General features: G+C 36.3%; 1 protein-coding gene across 3 annotated transcripts in view; it reads right to left on the bottom strand.

Moving 5' to 3' along the window:
- GAS2 (growth arrest specific 2) overlaps window positions 1–18,550 on the bottom strand; it is a 165,850-nt gene that overhangs the window by 141,187 nt on the left and 6,113 nt on the right. Inside the window, exons 1-2 of one of the 3 annotated variants that reach the window (XM_028501464.2) lie at window positions 17,184–17,261; window positions 9,160–9,203 (exon numbers count right to left, since the gene is read on the bottom strand). The exons of 1 other annotated variant lie outside the window; for it this stretch is intronic. The gene's annotated coding sequence lies outside the window, so the exon portion shown is untranslated. Of the gene's footprint in view, window positions 1–9,159; window positions 9,204–17,183; window positions 17,262–18,550 lie in introns of those variants that run through there. One more of the 3 variants, XM_024119128.3, reaches the window with a different exon arrangement.

Raw genomic sequence — 18,550 nt, 5'->3', positions numbered from 1 at the left:
GTAAGTCAGAAAGAGAAAAACAAATATTGTATATTAACGCATGTATGTGGAACCTAGAAAAATGGTACAGATGAACCGCTTTGCAGGGCAGAAGTTGAGACACAGATGTAGAGAACAAACGTATGGACACCAAAGGGGGAAAACCACGGTGGGGTGGGGATGGTGGTGTGCTGAATTGGGCGATTGGGATTGACATGTATACACTGATGTGTATACAGTTGATGACTAATAAGAACCTGTTGTATAAAAAAATAAACAAACAAAAAAACAACTAATACTAAACTTCTTTGGGCTATTTGTATGGAAATATGTTAATATAAATGTTTCAGACATTACATGAAATTTCTAAAAATCTTTTATGTTCTGGTATAATGTCATAAGTCATAATTGTAGTTATTACCTTAAAATGTATATCTCAGAAATAACTAAATTTTGTTGTCAATTGCATTATTATGAACTTTCATCAAATCTTTAACCGTGGTCATTTTTACATCTTTTGTCATTTACAGACAATTGTGGGTGTACTCTGATGCTTTTGCAAAAATGTTCCTATAAAAGGGTTTCATCTTCAAGGAATTCATAGAAAAGACTGACGAGTACAGGTTTCTGGTAACTGACTATACTGCTGAACTGAATGAATAAGCATTTTCAGAACTCTAATGGAAAACTGATGAATTCATAAAAGTGCTAACAAAAGATCAAGATAAAAAAAATTAATTACATGGGACTGAGTGAACTGATGAGGATGATTATAATTTTTGTAACTTTCTGTTTGAATAAAAATTGCAATCATTGTTGCTTTTGTTGTGGTCATCATTTACAATGCTTGGTGTCAGTTTATTTATCTCTTGTAAACATAAAATATAGTGTGTGTGTTTGAAAAAAAAAGACTCAGCAAATCTAAGTTTCATCATGTTCCATGCAAATTAAGATACTAGGATGAAAATAAACATGTATTAGCTTGAAAATAAAAAGTAAAAATGAAAGTAGGAAGGGTTTGCACTGTATTCCATTTGAAATAAAGTATAATGACTGCGATTCTGACATGCTCTTTTAGTACCAGAATAGCATTTTTGCATCAAAATCTGCTATGGATATACAATAAATGTAAATGTTCAACTAATCTTGTATAACAAATGTAGCCACTAACTCTTCCTTTACATATATTGAATAGGATCTTTATCTCTTTACATATATTGAATAATCAAAAGAATCTTTTTTCTAGAAACATCTTTCCCATTAAAGTACAATTTATTCTGCTAGCAATAAATTAATAAAATGAGGCATGCCTTGTTCTTTCCAAGTCAAAGTCCCTAACTTCATGGAACTTATATTTCATCAAAGTGAGACAGAAATTAAACAAATAATCCAATGAAATTAATCCACAATATATCAAATGATAATAGATGGGCTCTTCAGGAAAATAAAATAAGGGTAAACGTGATAGAAAGTGCTGAGAGATGGCAGAGGTTACAGGTGGTCATGGAAGGCCTTGCCAGTAAAGTGACAACTGAGCAGAAACCCAAAGGAAGTCAGCGCACTATGCAGAATCCCTAAGGACCATTGCAGACAGGGCAACAACTAGTGCAAAGTCACTGAGGCAGGGGACTGCCACAAATCAGATGTTCCAGAAAACCAAAAAGGTTTACTCATCTCTGCTCCTATGGCAGAGATGAGTAAAGGGGGACTAGGAGATAAAGTCAGAGAGATTGGGGGGCAGGGGGGAGTTCAGATCCCATAGGACCTTGTAAGCCTTTGTAACTTGCTTTTCTCTCAAGTTTGAGCAGATGGGGTGACGTGATCAGATTTAGAGTTTAAAGCTGTCACTCCAATTCCTGGGTAGACAACAGACTGCAGGAGGACATTGATTACGTACAGGGAAAACAGTTCAATGGTTACTGTAATAATGCAGATGAGAGGTGAGAGTGACTTGGATGAGAGGGTTAGCAATGGAATTAGAGAAAGGAATCGGATTCTGGATATCTTTTGAATGGTTATTCTCTCTGCTTTGATTCACATTCTTTTCCCCCAGCTTATTCATTTTGTAATAAGGCAGATGACTTATGTGAGCATCAAATCTAGTCTAGAATATAACATCATCCATGATATATTTCACTATGATTTTTATTTTAAATTATGATTTAAATTTTATCACTGATGGCTGGGTAGGCAGTGTGAGAAACAGACAAGGCAAGCCTAAGATTTTTTGTGTAAGAAATGCTGCAGTTTACTGAAATGGAAAAGACTTTGGGAAGAAGTTGTCTTGTTTTGTTTGGCCTTATCTTGTTTTGTGTGGGGTGGAAATTAGGTTTCTAGTTTTGCATAAGTTAAGTTTGATATGACTATTTGGTATCCAAGGGACACTCTCGTGTGGTCAGTGGAGCCCAGTAAAGGGTGAGTCAAAAATAACTGAGTCTACGGTGCTTTGTGTCCACCTAGAGGGGTGGGATAGGGAGGGTGGGAGAGAGGTGCAAGAGGGAAGAGATATGGGGATATATGTATATGTATAGCTGATACACTTTGTTATACAGTAGAAACTAACACACCACTGTAAAGCAATTATACTCCAATAAAGATGTTAAAAAAATTTTTTTTAATGAAAGAAAATGAAAAGAAAAAAATGGAGCTCTGCACAAATGTGACCGTCAGGGCAAAGAGCCCTGGCATCAACAGTAACAAACACCCTCAAAGCTTCTTATGCACGTTAAAATTTGAAAACCTTTGCCAGAGATTAAAAATAAAAATAATAACTGAGTCTTTTAAAAGCAAATCTTATGTGTACACACAAGTATTCAGTTGTCTCCATTCCTGTTCCTCACAAACACATCAGATTACTTAAGGTCTCTCACCTTAAACACTGGGGAATTGCTGAATAAAAGTAGAAATATTAATTGTCATTTCTAATTGTTTAGTTACCAGTTGTTATAGAACTCTGGGGGAGACCCAGCTCATCACTAAATTGTTAATTTAAATCCTAATAAAATGTATTAGGAGTAATGGATGATTATGGGCCAAGATATGATGCTCACATAATTGAGCTGCCCCGTTTGACAACCAATGCCCAGGGTAGAAAGAGTGTAAGGAAACAGTTGTCATGGCCCTGAAGGTTAAGAAAGAAAATTAGCTCATAACGAATCTCTGGTTCAGGAGATAACCTACTGTTTTTTCCTTCCCTGCTATTAATATTTTCTCTGTTCTTCTTTGCCTTCTTTATATTTAGAGTTTAATTCACTCTCTTTGTGTGTTTGTGTGTGTGTGTATATACACACACACATATATAAATATTTCCCTTTCTGGTCCAGGTAAGTATAATATAGTGGCGTTTGATTGTTTTTATGCTGTCTTGACCCGGTTTCCAGGTCCTGGGTAGAGTCTGGTCAGTTCCCCTTCTGGAGCAACCAATTAAGTCTGCACCCTGACCACTTCCTTTATTGGGCTTTCATACTCTTTGAACCACAGTGCACTTACCCTAATCTCCATGGGGCCAGGAATCAGAACCAGGGAGAACCCTCCACCCTGTAATGCCCTGGGGGGTCCACAGAAGATTTCAAATTAGCCAGTTCACAGGGACTAAAAACTAAACCCAGAAGTTCGCCATACAGAGGCTGCTCCCTACAGCTCCAGCTTGCTGTTACCCTGTCCCAGGGTAAAAGTGCTTATGCGGCTCTGCCTGACAGCCTTCTTTCATTTGGAGCTGTAAGAAAGAGTTCTGACTTTCATCTCTCCAACTGTCAGTGTTTTTTGATGTGACCTGACCTGAAAAGAAACCTTACGTTTTATAAAAGCAGGAAGGAAGGAAGGGATGGAGAACTCTGTTTTTATCCTGACTACTTCCCTTTCTTCATCTCAGTCACACTCCTAGAATTCTCTCCTCTTGTATGATTTCTAGATTCTTTCTGCTTCCTTGTCCTTCTCTCTTAAAATGTTCCTTCCTTCTCACTATCTCCTCTCTATAGAAATACAATGATCATAATTCCCTGTGCTCATGAATCTCTGTAAGTTATCTCAAAAGACTTTATAAAAGTTAAAACTAAAAACAAATGAATAAAAAATATTAAAACTTTAATAGAGTAAAAGTGAAAATGTCAGGTATAGAGTGTAAAAGCTTGGAAGTGCTGTAACACACACACAGAATAATAACAGACACCATAAGTGAGAGAGTAATAAGCAATACCTTTGCGTGATATCCATTTTAACTTGAACTACCTTTGACTATTTCCACCATCAGCAATTTTCTCTAGCTCATACATCTTATGGCTTATGAATAAAGTGTGGAGGTGGTTTTCATTTGTTAATACTGCTCTACCACTTGGTTGTAGATTTGTCAAAGCGTAAAGTTTACTTCTCGATGCTTTTAAGTTTTCTTAAATTCCAGTAACTCTTTATAGTTTACCTGGATTATACGTTGTTCTTTTTTCCTCCAATATGTGAACACTCTTTTTACATTAAATTTCTCCTTTACACAATTCTTTTTTTTTTTCACACCAATCCTCTTTGTGTCATCAGATATTATTTTCAATGTTCTATGCCTTAGGCAGATCTTCCTAATTGCTGCTGGTATCTGTCATATGCTGAATTAAGAATGATAGCAAGGGAGGTTACCCAACTCTCTTCATTAATGACATGTGTTGCTGCAACTCATAAGGAGATGATGAAAAGCTTCAAGTTTCAGAAAATACAGCCAAGTTTAAGACCCAAAAAATCTAAGCCAAGAATCAGAAGAGACATCAGCAACTAGTATATGCTATGGTTTTAGTTTGTGGAAATTATAGGTGTGATGAAATAAAAAAGTTCCAATTTGTTTTGCAACATTTTTAGTTCCTTGTTCATGAATAACTTTAATCTGCAGTTTATTCAGATAATATAATACTACATAAAGATATTTTTACTTTTTAGTAAATAAGAACATTTTTATGAAACAACAAGAATAAAGTATGATCCAAGAAGCACAGGAAAGATATGCAACCGACATAATGTTTATTTAATATTTTTCCTCAGAATTTAAAAATAATTTAAAACATCTCATATACTCAAGTCTTAAATATTGCACTAATTTTGCTAATTAAATTGTAACATTTAGTCTTAAATATATAAGCTAGAGACATAGAAGGTAAAGAAATAAGGCTAGGCTCTGTACCAAGAAAGTATATGATTTATATCTTATGGTTTGGTTTAATTTCTTTGCTGAGCCAGCAGAGGAGACATTTATGAGGGCTGCCAGAACATACATTAATTTTTTTCATTGAGGCAGAGCTTACAAGTGGAACCAAATTATGTATGGGAATTATACAGAAGTTCTCACAAATAGAGACACTAATTTTTTCCAAAACAAACTGGTGATTTTCACAGTCTGGGGAGTTTATGATTTCAACAAAGTACAGTAATTTTTGGTTTTGTTCTTGTTTTTCAATTTTGGAATTAGAGTGGATGGAGACTCTGATAATGTTTTTGGAATGCTTCTTGCTATATCACAAACTTATCTCAGAGAGTTTCCTATATTTATATACATATTTTAACTATTGGGAAATCTTTATTAAGTACCTAAGCTGGGGACCGTGGGAATACAAAGATGAATTAGAACGACTGTTTCCTTTGAAGAATTTTCCATTGGTGAAGGAAAGAGACAAATGCAGAATTAGCTTAATGCAGAGTAAGTGTTAACTATAGATGTTAACAATGTAGAGAAGAGCAAACAGAAGCAAGGTCAGCCTGTCTCTGGAATCAGGGTAGGTGAGGTGGGGTGAGCTCACCCACTTGGGTGACCCCAATATAAGGTATGGGAGTTGAGCCAAGGCATGGAGGTGTGAAAGTGTACAGTATTCAGGGAATGAGAGGCAGTCTGGAGACGCTGGGGATTCAGGTGACAGAGGATAGTAGTGGGGGTGAGGCTCTGATCAGAGTTTAGATGGTGTTGACTACCATATTAAGAAGTTTAGACTCTGAATAGCATAACTCAAGTTTCAATTCAATTAATTTTCTAACAGATTTGGTTATTAATTCAGGGGTATACATCACACAACTACACTTTTTTCTCTGGTGAGAATTTTCATTTTCTAACCACTAGAAATAGTTATATAGCTCTACGTTAACCATAACTCTTTATGGTCTATATTTTAGTTTCATAATAAAGATTCAGGGATGCACTTCACATTGGGAAGGAATCTCCTTTATCAGAAAAAAATAGGTAAATTTTCTATTATTTATTAATTATTTCTCATCACTTGGACCTACAAGTTCTTGCAGGTTATTTTACACTTATTTAGAAAGAAAACTATTTAAATAATTTCAACTAGAGGGAATTAAAATATTATTGGACCATTAAGTGATAATGACCTCATAGTATTTGGCCAGGTTTTGAATTAAGCACCTTCACCCAGGTATCACCTAATGCTCCAGTTACTATTGCTGTGTAAGAAACCAGTCCAGATTTAGTGATGTAAAACAACCACCATGTAATTTTGCTAATGAACTCTATGGAAAATATCAGACAGAGCAGTGCAGGGATGGCTCATCTCTGTCCCACAATGTCTGAGGATTCAGGTAGGAAAACTCAAACAGTTAAGGACTGGAATAATCTGTATGCTTTGTCAGTCTCATATCTGGGCTTGGATGACTGAAGGCTTCTCCTTGTGAACTGGTCTTCTCAAAGCATGATGACCGGATTCCTAAAGGGAGTGTTGTTAGGGCAATATCCTGAGAGCAAGCAGTCTAAGAGAACCAGGTGGAAGATGCATGGCCTTTTAGGATCTAGCCTCAGGATTCACACAGCAACCCTTCTGTCATGCAATATTAGTCAAATTGGCCACAGTCCATCCTTTCAATAGGAGGACTGTCAAATATTTCTGGGCTGTGTTTAAAACTGCCATACCTAGTATCTTAATCCTAACTCAGACTATTGGCTATTTGAAGATTTCTTCTCTCTTAGACTGGTCTTGCTGATGCAGATTCCATTTTATTCATTATTTTATCCCTAGGACATAATATGGCACATAGTATGGGTTCAAAAAGTATTAGTTGGAAAAATAAACTATTTCCCAAATGCATCTTGCTTGCCTCATTTTTTTTGTCTTGCCAGTCCTGATAGGTAGAATATCCCTTTCATTCCTCTATGAATTCATATATATATATACATATATATATATACATATATATACATATATATGTATATATATATATACACATATAATATTTGAAGAACTCTCTAATATCAGTTGTATATAGTAGCTGTTCTAGGTGCCTTGCAAACATTTTATTGAGTCCTCATAACAACTTTATGGCAAATATTATTATCTCGTGTTTATGAATGAAGGAATAGACTCAAAAGTTTAAGTAACTTGCCGAGGTAAACTTAAAAGCAACAGAAGTATTAAGCCCAGGTGTGTTTGATTCCAAAATTTTGCTGAGCTTAACAAACACTTACTAAACACCAGCCATGTATTCATGGTTATGTGAGGAACCAAAGGTACAAAAACTTAGCCCCTCCTTTTTAGGAGCTCAGAGTCTAATGAAAAGAAGTCTCACCTTCAAAGAAAGTGCATAATTTTTTCCACTCCATCACCTTACATTCCTCTATCCTGTAAGGTACTGTAGAAAGTACTGTGTACATTAAAAATACCATTAAGAGGCAGTCATCCCAATTTCGTTCCTTTTTATGGCTGAGTATTATTCCATTGTATATATGTACCATATCTTCTTTATCCATTCATCTGTCGATGGACATTTAGGTTGCTTCCATGTCTTGGATATTGTAAATAGTGCTGCAATGAACATTGTTCTGAATTATGGTTTTCTCAGGGTATATGCCCACTAGTGGGATTGTTGGGTCATATGGTAGTTGTCTGTCATACAGAGTGAAGTAAGTCAGAAAGAGAAAACCAAATATCATATATTAACGCATACATGTGGAATCTAGAAAAATGGTACAGATGAACCTATTTGCAGGGCAGGAATAGAGACGCAGACGTAGAGAATGGACATGTGGACGCAGTGGGGGGGCAAAGGGGGATGGGATGAATTGGGAGATTCGGATTGACATATATACACTACCATGTGTAAAACTGATAGCTAGTGGGAACCTGCTGTATAGCACAGGGAGCTCATCTCTGTTCTCTATGGTGACCTAGATGGGTGGGATGTGGGGGCAGGGAGGTCCAAGAGGTAGGGGATAGATGTATACATACAGCTGAACCTTCATTGTACAGCAGAAGCTAATACAACATTGTAAAGCAACTATACCCCAACAAAACGAACAAAAACCAAACCAACAAACAAAAAAGAGACAGACAGTCATCTCATTCCAAAAGGTTAAGCTAGAGCTAAAATGCACAAATCCACTTGAAATGTAATTGGCCTGCGTATTCTTGCCCTTTTAGTGGAGGAGGGACCCTGCACAATGAACCCAGACTACTGAATTCAATCCTTGCGGTAGCAATATGCCCAGCTTGGGGATGGATCCAGTTGGTTCATGTCATTAAACATTTGCATCATAAAAGGAACCTAACTTCTACTGAAATGCAGTAAATAGTAAATGACAAATTAACAATCCAACCACAAGTGTTAAAAGAATCTAGAAGTGAAACATTACTTTCAGCTGGAATTATCAGGAAAGGCTCATAAAAGAGGTAGGATTTGACTTGCGTTTTGTAGCATAGAAGGAAGTGTTTCATGTGAAGCAGAAGGCAAGACAATGATTCCAGGTACAAGAAATATTAGGCACAGCAGTTGAGAAAGGAAAGAACAAGACTGTTCTGGGCTAGAAATAAGACTAGTTTAGTAAAATTAGAGGTAAGGTGCATTTTTAAAGGAAACATCATAAAATAAAGCCTGCATATATTTGTGACTATTTTTGAGCTCCTATACTACACAAAATAATATTAGCTCCCTTTCACTGAGTGTTTTGTATTATGCAAAGCTGATGAGTCTTATTCCGACCATATATAGAAACAAATGAGTGAGCAGAAATGAAAAAAAAAAAAAAAAAAAGAAAAAAGGAAGGAAGATAGACAAAAGGAAGGAAGGAAGGAATGAAGGAAGGAAGGGAGGGGGAAGGGAGGGGGGAGGGAGAGAGGGACGGAGAGAGGGAGGGAGGGGGGAAGGGAAATTTTAGAATTAGAAAGCAAACTTGGCAGTGTGCAAATACTACTTAACTAAGCCACTTACCATGGGTAGTGCATAAAGTAGGTTTTTGATTTCTGGATTATCGTCTAAAAGAGATGCCATACAAAAACAATTTAGCATAGTTAGTCAAATGTCTTATGACCCGTTTCCAAATACCCCACCTTTCACAAAATAGAATTTTCTTTTGGCAGTTTCGATTGCCTATGTCTTTTAATGTTGTGCTGACAGTCTTTCCAATTGTCCTGTCATCTGGGTATCTGATTAGTGTTCATACTTTATGTTCCTCAACCATCTACCTAATGAGATTACAAAATTCAAGAACACATAGATTTAAAGTTGAAAATACTTGGACTACTAGAAGTTGAGTGCTAGATTTAGTCTCCTTTAGGCTATAAAAAAGTAGAGAAAAATAGGGGAAATCTGGCAGCTAGTACAGGCAATAAAATGTCAATTGATCTTAAAGCACACTGTAGAGGTATTCAGTCATCCTGTTAAAATTAAATTAAGCTCCCCCCATTTTAATTAAAATCTGTAAATAAACTAAGTAAAATCATCACATCAGAGAGCTAGAGAAGAACATGATATCCACTTTAATCACTTCTCATTTTGCAGATTTGCAGATATTAACGGATATTCTGGTTGGGCAGAGGATAAAACACCAAATTTTTTTCTCACTAATGAATACAATAGAATGAATACTGTTTTTAACAACCCAAAACACTAGGAACAGAAAACTTTATTTGAACTAGAAAAAGTTAAGAATGTTACCCTTTAAAAATTATAATTTTACTAACAAAATTTTTTACTATAAAGCTTGGCATTCTTGATTTGCTTAAATTATATTGTTGATTGCCATCCCTAACTTTATAATATTTAAATAACATTATTATTTAGGAAAATATTTATCTGAAAATTTTCTCAATACTTCCCATCACACAGTCAAATTTCATCTGCTACATATATATATACATACATGTGTGTATATATATATATATATATATATATATATACATGTTTAAAAAATCTTGCCTTTAATATTTTGCTACCTTCCTCTTTCTACCCTACAATCCTCTCTGTAATTTTGTCTTGTTCTGAACTCTTGGCATTTAGCATTTTCTAACATGCTGAATTGGCCATGGGATCCTTTAATATTTTGCTACCTTCCTCTTTCTACCCTACAATCCTCTCTGTAATTTTGTCTTGTTCTGAACTCTTGGCATTTAGCATTTTCTAACATGCTGAATTGGCCATGGGATACTGAAATGTCTTCAAATGGATCCAGGTTCTACCAATATCCTGATAACAGAGATGTTGCTCGGTTGTATACAGTCCCTCCTTTATGTCCAGCATCAATAAAAGAGATAAACACAAAAATTATACCAGCTAGGGGAAAGGTGAAGATACACCATATTCTAAGATAACCAGAAATAGGGGTTTTTACCCACTGGATCTGTTTAAGTAGAGATATGCAAACTGTTAGAAAATTACAACATTCATTAATCCACTCAAAAGAAAAAAGGGAAAAGCAATATTAACTCTAGCACTTTTGCTTTAAACACCCCTCTTGCCCCTTAAGTGGAGTATTTCGCTCAAACCTGATGGAATATTCCTTTTAAAGCTTTCCTTTATGCTTAAAATTTGGTAACTAACTGATAAAAACATTACCAAAAGAATTTTTACATACCCATAAAATGTTCTGTGATACTGTGAATTTTGTTTTAATCACTTATTTGGCTTATTTCAGCCAGTTTATTTTGAAATGTTAGGAATCTGTGGGGAAAATACTTGACATTTAATGGTATTAACAGACTAGCCCAATCTAAGAACTTAGTTTAGGTCTGGAAGTTATTAAAAACAAAAAAGTTTCTTGATAATTTTTCCACTATATTTGTTACTCAGAGAATATTAATTAGGAAAATCAATTCATCTATTACTTTTTTAAGGAAAGTTTAAAATGAGTTTACATGTGCATCTGCATGTATTACACATGCCTATTTTTCTTTGCTTTCCATTTCCTTAGCTTTATTTTTTTATATATTAATTCTCTTAGGACATTTCTGGTTATATGTCTGGAAACTTCAGCCATCTAGAAAAAAAGAAGGTTGGGAAATAATGAAAAAAATGTGGTGAAAGAATTCACATAAAAGTTTTGGAGACTTGAAAATGGGAACAACAGACACAAAAAATTACTGAACTAGAAAAAAATAGGCCTTCCTGGCAGGTGCTTATATAGCAATATACTGATAACTGTGGGATAAAAATAAAGGTACCCAGACATTATTACAGAGTTCTCCTCCAAGAAATCAAACTTCTAATTCAAAGGTAAAGAGAGATTGTGATTCGTATTTTTTCTTTCTGCTTTAGACATTAGAAAAAAATTACCAGTTGTAAAAGAAAAATGAAATCTTAAAAATAAATTTAGTTCAATTATTTACTCAAGTATCTTCTTAGGAATTTCATCCCATTTACCTTTATGCAAATACACACATATACACAGAGGAGGATGTATAATACGTGTATTGATATATAATGTCAAAACTATATATTATATATTCAATTTATGTCAGTATGAATCTCATCATTGTCCCTTATATATAGATTTTTTTCCAATAGGTGTCCAAGCAGTGGAAAAAATATAAAAATGACAAGTCAGAGGAGTTTCTTCCAGTGGGATTAATTCAAGTATTTAAGTAGTTTCTGAATATTAGCAATCCAAGAGGTATTAAGTTAAATGTTAAGATTCTGGGAATTGAATTAGAGATTATTTAAGGAAGGGGAGAAATTCTTGTTTAAATTCTTCCCTTTGAATAATTCAATACATGTTTTTAATAATTCTCATGCAACCAAGATGTCTTCTGGAGTTACCATAGTATTCACTAATTACTAATTACTAATAAAATATTCTATTACCTAATTTACTAATCCAGGGGATCCTGAAGAGTGTGAAGAAGGACAGTAATTTGGGATTAAAAAACAAATGCATAAGAGTTTCCACTGAGCCGTGATTTGCTCTGAGATTTTTTTCCCCTCTTTTCCAATTACAGGCATTAGCTAAAATCAATACCAATCCACGTTCCATTCCAAAGGTAAAGCGACTACACTCAATCACTTCAATGAGAATATGCACAGTAATTTTGATTCTTTTCTCCATTAAGATCTAATGATTCTTCTTCAGAAGGAATTTTCAAGTCTGAGCACCACTCACTCCCCACCACTTCTTAATGTTTCCTCTGCTACTTCCTTAGTGAAACTGTCATTTTGTGCACCTGGACTATTGCAATATTTCTCTAGGGGACCTCCATCTCTAGCCATTTGTCTCAGCTGGCTACAACCAATTCTCCACGTTGCTTTATAACATATATGATCATGTCATTCTTGTGCTCCAAAACTGTCAATAGTATCTGAAAGCCAACTGAACACAGACCCTATTCCTTACTAAAGTATTCCAAGGTCTTCACAAGCTGGGTCTATCTACAAACACTCCTACCATTTTCCACACATGAGAGGGGAGATTTTCAGAATTATAGATCTCACAGATTTATAATCTATCTTTTATCTAGCTATAGATATACGCATATATCTATATATGTGTACCCATAAACACATAGTTTCTAAAATAGGTGTCTAAGATAATTGCAAACTTTAAAATTTTTCCAAATTAAGAAAACACAAAATTGCCATTTAACATCACCTCTACTTTACAAAAAAAAAAAAAATACTTTTTCCCTTCACTTAAATTAACTATGTTTATGAAAACACTTCACATTGTTATGTCATTTATTTTTCATATATCATTGTAATAATGATGAGTTTGTCATAGATTGGCAGGAGTGTCTGGCAATGACAGGTATTTGGGAATCACTGCACTAGACTAGTCATCATTCCCTAAAAACATACTGATTGATAATATTATGACTCATAGACTTATATTAATTATGAGAATGGTTGAAAACTCAGACGACTGTGTCAGTTAAGGTCTTGGCAGGAAACCAGCACAGTCAGCAGGGATTTTGAAATAACAGGGATATTTGCAGAAGCAAGGCCAGGGTTAAGGAAATCAACAAGGTATGTTAGGGCATCCAGGGATTAGCAAGAGCAGGAAGGGCTGCAGAGAATAATAGGTGGTATCAGAGGCTCAGGGAGGCCTCATGGCATTTTTAAATGAAAGAACCAGAATCCTGATGCCTTAGCAGAGAGCAGAGGAAGAAAACCCCACATCCCTCTCCTCTTTCTGATTGCTAATGCCTCTCATTGGTCGATTCAGTGGCAAGTCAGAGGGCAAGGGAATAAGGCTGACAGAGTCAATAAGGATCAAGCCAGTCCTCTGCACAGAATAGGGAAAGAAAGGAGAAAATGGATGGGGTGACATGGGAAGGACAAATGGAGAATAACTAGCCAACTAATTTTCTTCCTGTCCTATTTGTAGAAATTTAAGGCAAGCTGAATTTGAATTGCAGTGCCCTTTATTTTGCCAGTTTTCCTTAGCTAATTGTGCTAGAGTGCCTATGTTAGAGCAGTGCTTTCCAATCTTTTTTACGTTATGGCACATGTCAGTCAATCAGAGGATTTGGGATGCATACAAACAATCCCAAATTTACAATGGTTCTACTTATGATTTTTTGACTTTACAAAGGTGCAAAAGTGATATGCATTCAGTAGATTCCTACGTTGAATTTTGAATTTTGATCTTTTCATGGGCTAGAGATATGATGTTGGGCAGCAGCAGTGAGCGGCACCTCCCGGTCAGCCATGCAATCACGAGGGTCAACCACCAATACGCTGACAACCACTCTGGACCCATACAACCACTCTGGGTTTTTTTTAGTATAGTACAGTGTTCAATAAATGTCATGAGATAGTCAATGCTTTATTATAAAATAGGTTTTGGGTTATATGATTTGCTTAGCTGGAGGCTAATGTAAGTGTTCTGAGCACATTTAAGGTAGGTGAGGCTAAGCCATAATGTTTGGCAGATTAGGTGTATTAAATTCATTTTTGATGAACTTAAGATATTTTTAGCTTATGATGGATTTAATGGGACAACTCCATCGTAAGTTGAGGAAGATCTATAGGTAAAAAGTCTTGGTGAAAAAATTATTTTTTTGCACTCTCTTTGTACTATGAATAGACATGATTCTACATATTAAATTTATATGAAACTTCCCAACAACAATTAAAACTGAATTTTTAAAGAGGAAAATTAAGCTTGCTTTCGTAATTTTTTTTTAGTATTGTTTTTTGTGCTTGAAATGGTCAGTCACAATTCCTGATCAAAGGAACAAAGTTCTCTCCATATTCTGAGTCACCATTGACTAGAAATGTTGTTGATAAAGTAGGTAAAACCATTTTTATAGGCTTTTAAAATTTATAAGGAATGAGATTATATTTAAAGGAAAGGTCTTTTTTCTTTTCTTATGAAGGCAATACGTTAAACGTATACTATGATGATGAAAATGAATTTCAAGTCCAAAAAACAATTCAAATCAGGTGTTCCAAAGTTTTAATGAAGTTCTAATTTTCAGAGTACACATGCATTGTCAGGGCAGTCTTTCTGCTGCTAGCTTTGAGACCACTTAAAGTCACATCCACTGCAAATGGAAAGGAGTGTCTCAAATTTGTGAAAACAGAGATTTGGAGCCATCATCCAGATCTGTGCCCACAAGGAGATCTCATCCTCTAACTCTTCCTCCAACACCTTCCTCTGAACTCACTAGGGTTTACCCTGTCCTCGTGGACATCTAGAACTCTTCCATTAACTTCTTGATGGGCTGCACTGTGCACTCACTCTAGACACTGAGTAGATGCCCAGGTGGCAGAGCATGTCCAAAGAAGGACTGAAGAATGGTTATCAGATCTCTCATTATCTCAGTAATGACTCCAGCCTCCCAGACTTCATTCATATGCCTCAAGGCCAAAGGAGATTAATATTTCAGACATACGATTGTAACCTTTACTACTGTACACTGATTGGGAAGCTCGAGACCCAGAAAAAACATTTGCTTAGTTATAGTTAGTTACCTTTATGAAAACAATTCCAAAGGGTAAAAAGATCAATATTGTTGGGTTTATTTTTCTTATCAGGTATACAAATTTAATATTTTTGAGATTTGGTATGAGGTTCTACAATCTGATCAGGGACTAGTTATAATAACATAGGATGCAGGACAAGGCCATTTGTTCCTGGAAACTTAATTGTCAGATTACCCTACACCTGTCTAACATCCTCTGTCCATTATAATTCATTTGATGACTTCCCCCCTTCGTAAGGGAAACAAGTAAAACAAAGAAATTTTGATTTTGTACAAGGAACTCCCACTAAGACCTATAGTCACCTCTAAGAAATATAGTTTGCATGGTCATAAAAATTGGCAAATATGTTTGCAAAGTTCCTATAAGGAATCTCTCTTCAAAAGTTGTGCCAGCTTGCTATTTATTGTTGCTACTAAAGAACACAGAGAGACCTACTCTTACTCCAGTCTTGAATGAAGTAACAGAGTTAGGATCAGGTGTAATCATTGCCCATAGTATTTGCCCTCGTAGTGATTGTAAAAAAGTCAAAGCACTTTCCTTCCATGAAGCAGATTCTGGAATGAGACAGAAATCCTTCAGGTCCACCCTGCCTGAAGATGTAGAGTCCAGGTCTGCTTGTTCATATAGAAAAATATTATTTCAACAAGCAGAGGGCTGAAATAAGTGTGTCAATATAATACTGAAATAAGTGTGTGAATATAATATTGTTCAAAGTAAAATAAAGGGATATCAGAATACTTTGTTTTCATTGGTCTCCCAGTTCCATATTGTCCTATAATTTCCGACTTAATGCATAACTTAAAATAACTAAAAAATTAGACCTAAACTAGAGCATGGAATGAACTCGATTTTTCAAGTCTTAACAGTGCATTGGAAAAGACTGCAATAAAAACGTCTCAGGACCAACAGTGAATATTGCAGCATAAAGCTGTATGTTCCTTTGCTAACATTTTCTCTACCTCTGACCATAGGGTGTTGGTGGTTGCTCTTTTATATTAGGGAGGAGTCGAATTTGGAGAAGACATGGGAAGATGTACACTTCGGAGGCTTATATAACATTAACAACAATAGCCAATGTTTACTGAGTGTTTATATGCACCACATACCACACAAAGTTCTGAAGGGCTGGTATTAGTTGGGTGCATTTAGTTAAAAGCAATAAAAAATGACACTGGCAAGAAAAAAAAGTGGGAATATATAGAGTTATAATCTTAAACAGGGTTACTTTGAGAGTTGTCTTAATCCAATGTATTCCTTGTGATTATGAGATTCTATTGGCTCAGGGAAGAAGAGGGCTCTGGTAGCTTTGGGCCTCATATAAATATACAACATCAAGAGGAAGAAACAATCTCTTAAGCATGCTTGATACCCAGCTTGTATACACCTACATTGTCTAATATGACTATCTCTTCATATTGGTGAATGTGCATGATCTACCAACTCTGAGAAGAAAAGTAATCATCTAGGCCTAACTGATTGGAATTGATTCATCTGGCCATTTCTGAACAAATCTGTCATTAGAAAATGCCGAAATTGGTTCAAGATGGCGGAGTAGAAGGACATGCTCTCACTCCCTCTTGCAAGAGCACTGGAATCACAATTAACTGCTGAACAATCATCGACAGAAAGACACTGGAATTCACCAAAAAAGATACCCAACATCAAAAGAAAAAGGAGAACCCACAGTGAGATGGTAGCAGGGGCGCAATCACAATAAAATCAAATCCCATAACTATTGGGTGGGTGACTCACAAACTGGAGAACACTTATACCACAGAAGTCCACCCACTGGAGTGAAGGTTCTGAGCCCCACATCAGGCTTCCCAACCTGGTTCTGAGCCCCATGTCAGGCTTCCCAACGGAAGGAGGAATTCCTAGAGAATCAGACTTTGAAGGCTAGCGGGATTTGACTACAGGACTTTGACAGGACTGGGGGAAACAGACTCTCCACTCTTGGACGGCACACACAAAGTAGCGTGTGCATCGGGACCCAGGGGAAGGAGCAGTGACCCCATAGGAGATTGAACCAGACCTACCTGCTACTGTTGGAGGGTCTCCGGCAGAGGCAGAGGGTGGATGTGTCTCACGGTGAGGACAAGGACTGACAGCAGATTCTTGGAAGTACTCCTTGGCATGAGCCCTCCCAGAGTCCGACATTAGCCCCACCAAAGAGCCCGGGTAGGCTCCAGTGTTGGGTCGCCTTGGGCCAAACAACCAACAGGGAGGGAACCTAGCCCCACCCATCAGCAGACAAGTGGATTAAAGTTTTACTGAGCTCTGCTCACCAGTGCAACAGCCAGCTTTACCCACCACCAGTCCCTCTCATCAGGAAACTTGCACAAGCCTCTTAGATAGCCTATCCACAAGAAGGAAGACAGCAGAAGCAAGAACAACAATCCTGGAGCCAGCGGGAAAAAAAAACACATTCACAGAAAGATAGACAGGATGAAAAAGCAGAGGGCTATGTACCAGATGAAGGACCAAGATAACACCCCAGGAAAACAACTAAATGAAGTGGAGATAGGCAACATTCCAGAAAAAGAATTGAGAATAATAATAGTGAAGATGATCCAGGACCTTGCAAAAAGAATGGAGGCAAAGATCAAGAAGATGCAAGAAATGTTTAACAAAGACCTGGAAGAATCACAGAACAAACAAACAGAGATGAACAATACAATAACGGAAATGAAAACTACACTAGAAGCAATCAATAGCAGAATAACTCAGGCAGAAGAACGGATATCCACAAGAAGGAAGACAGCAGAAGCAAGAACAACAATCCTGGAGCCAGCGGGAAAAAAAAACACATTCACAGAAAGATAGACAGGATGAAAAAGCAGAGGGCTATGTACCAGATGAAGGACCAAGATAACACCCCAGGAAAACAACTAAATGAAGTGGAGATAGGCAACATTCCAGAAAAAGAATTGAGAATAATAATAGTGAAGATGATCCAGGACCTTGCAAAAAGAATGGAGGCAAAGATCAAGAAGATGCAAGAAATGTTTAACAAAGACCTGGAAGAATCACAGAACAAACAAACAGAGATGAACAATACAATAACGGAAATGAAAACTACACTAGAAGCAATCAATAGCAGAATAACTCAGGCAGAAGAACGGATAAGTGACCTGGAAGACAGAATGGTGGAATCCAAGGAGAAACATGCTGAGACACATAATAATCAAATTGGCAAAAATTAAAGACAAAGAAAAATTATTGAAATCACCAAGGGAGAAACAACAAAAAACATACAAGGGAACTCCCATAAGGTTAACAGCTGATTTCTCAGCAGAAACTCTATAAGCCAGAAGGGAGGGGCATGACATATTTAAAGTGATGAAAGGGAAAAACGTACAACCAAGATTACTCTACCCAGCAAAGATCTCATTCAGATTCGATG

This window comes from Physeter macrocephalus, chromosome 16, assembly GCF_002837175.3.
Source record: "Physeter macrocephalus isolate SW-GA chromosome 16, ASM283717v5, whole genome shotgun sequence".
In the NCBI taxonomy this organism is placed as follows: domain Eukaryota; kingdom Metazoa; phylum Chordata; class Mammalia; order Artiodactyla; family Physeteridae; genus Physeter; species Physeter macrocephalus.
This window is presented reverse-complemented; position numbering and strand designations above follow the sequence as displayed.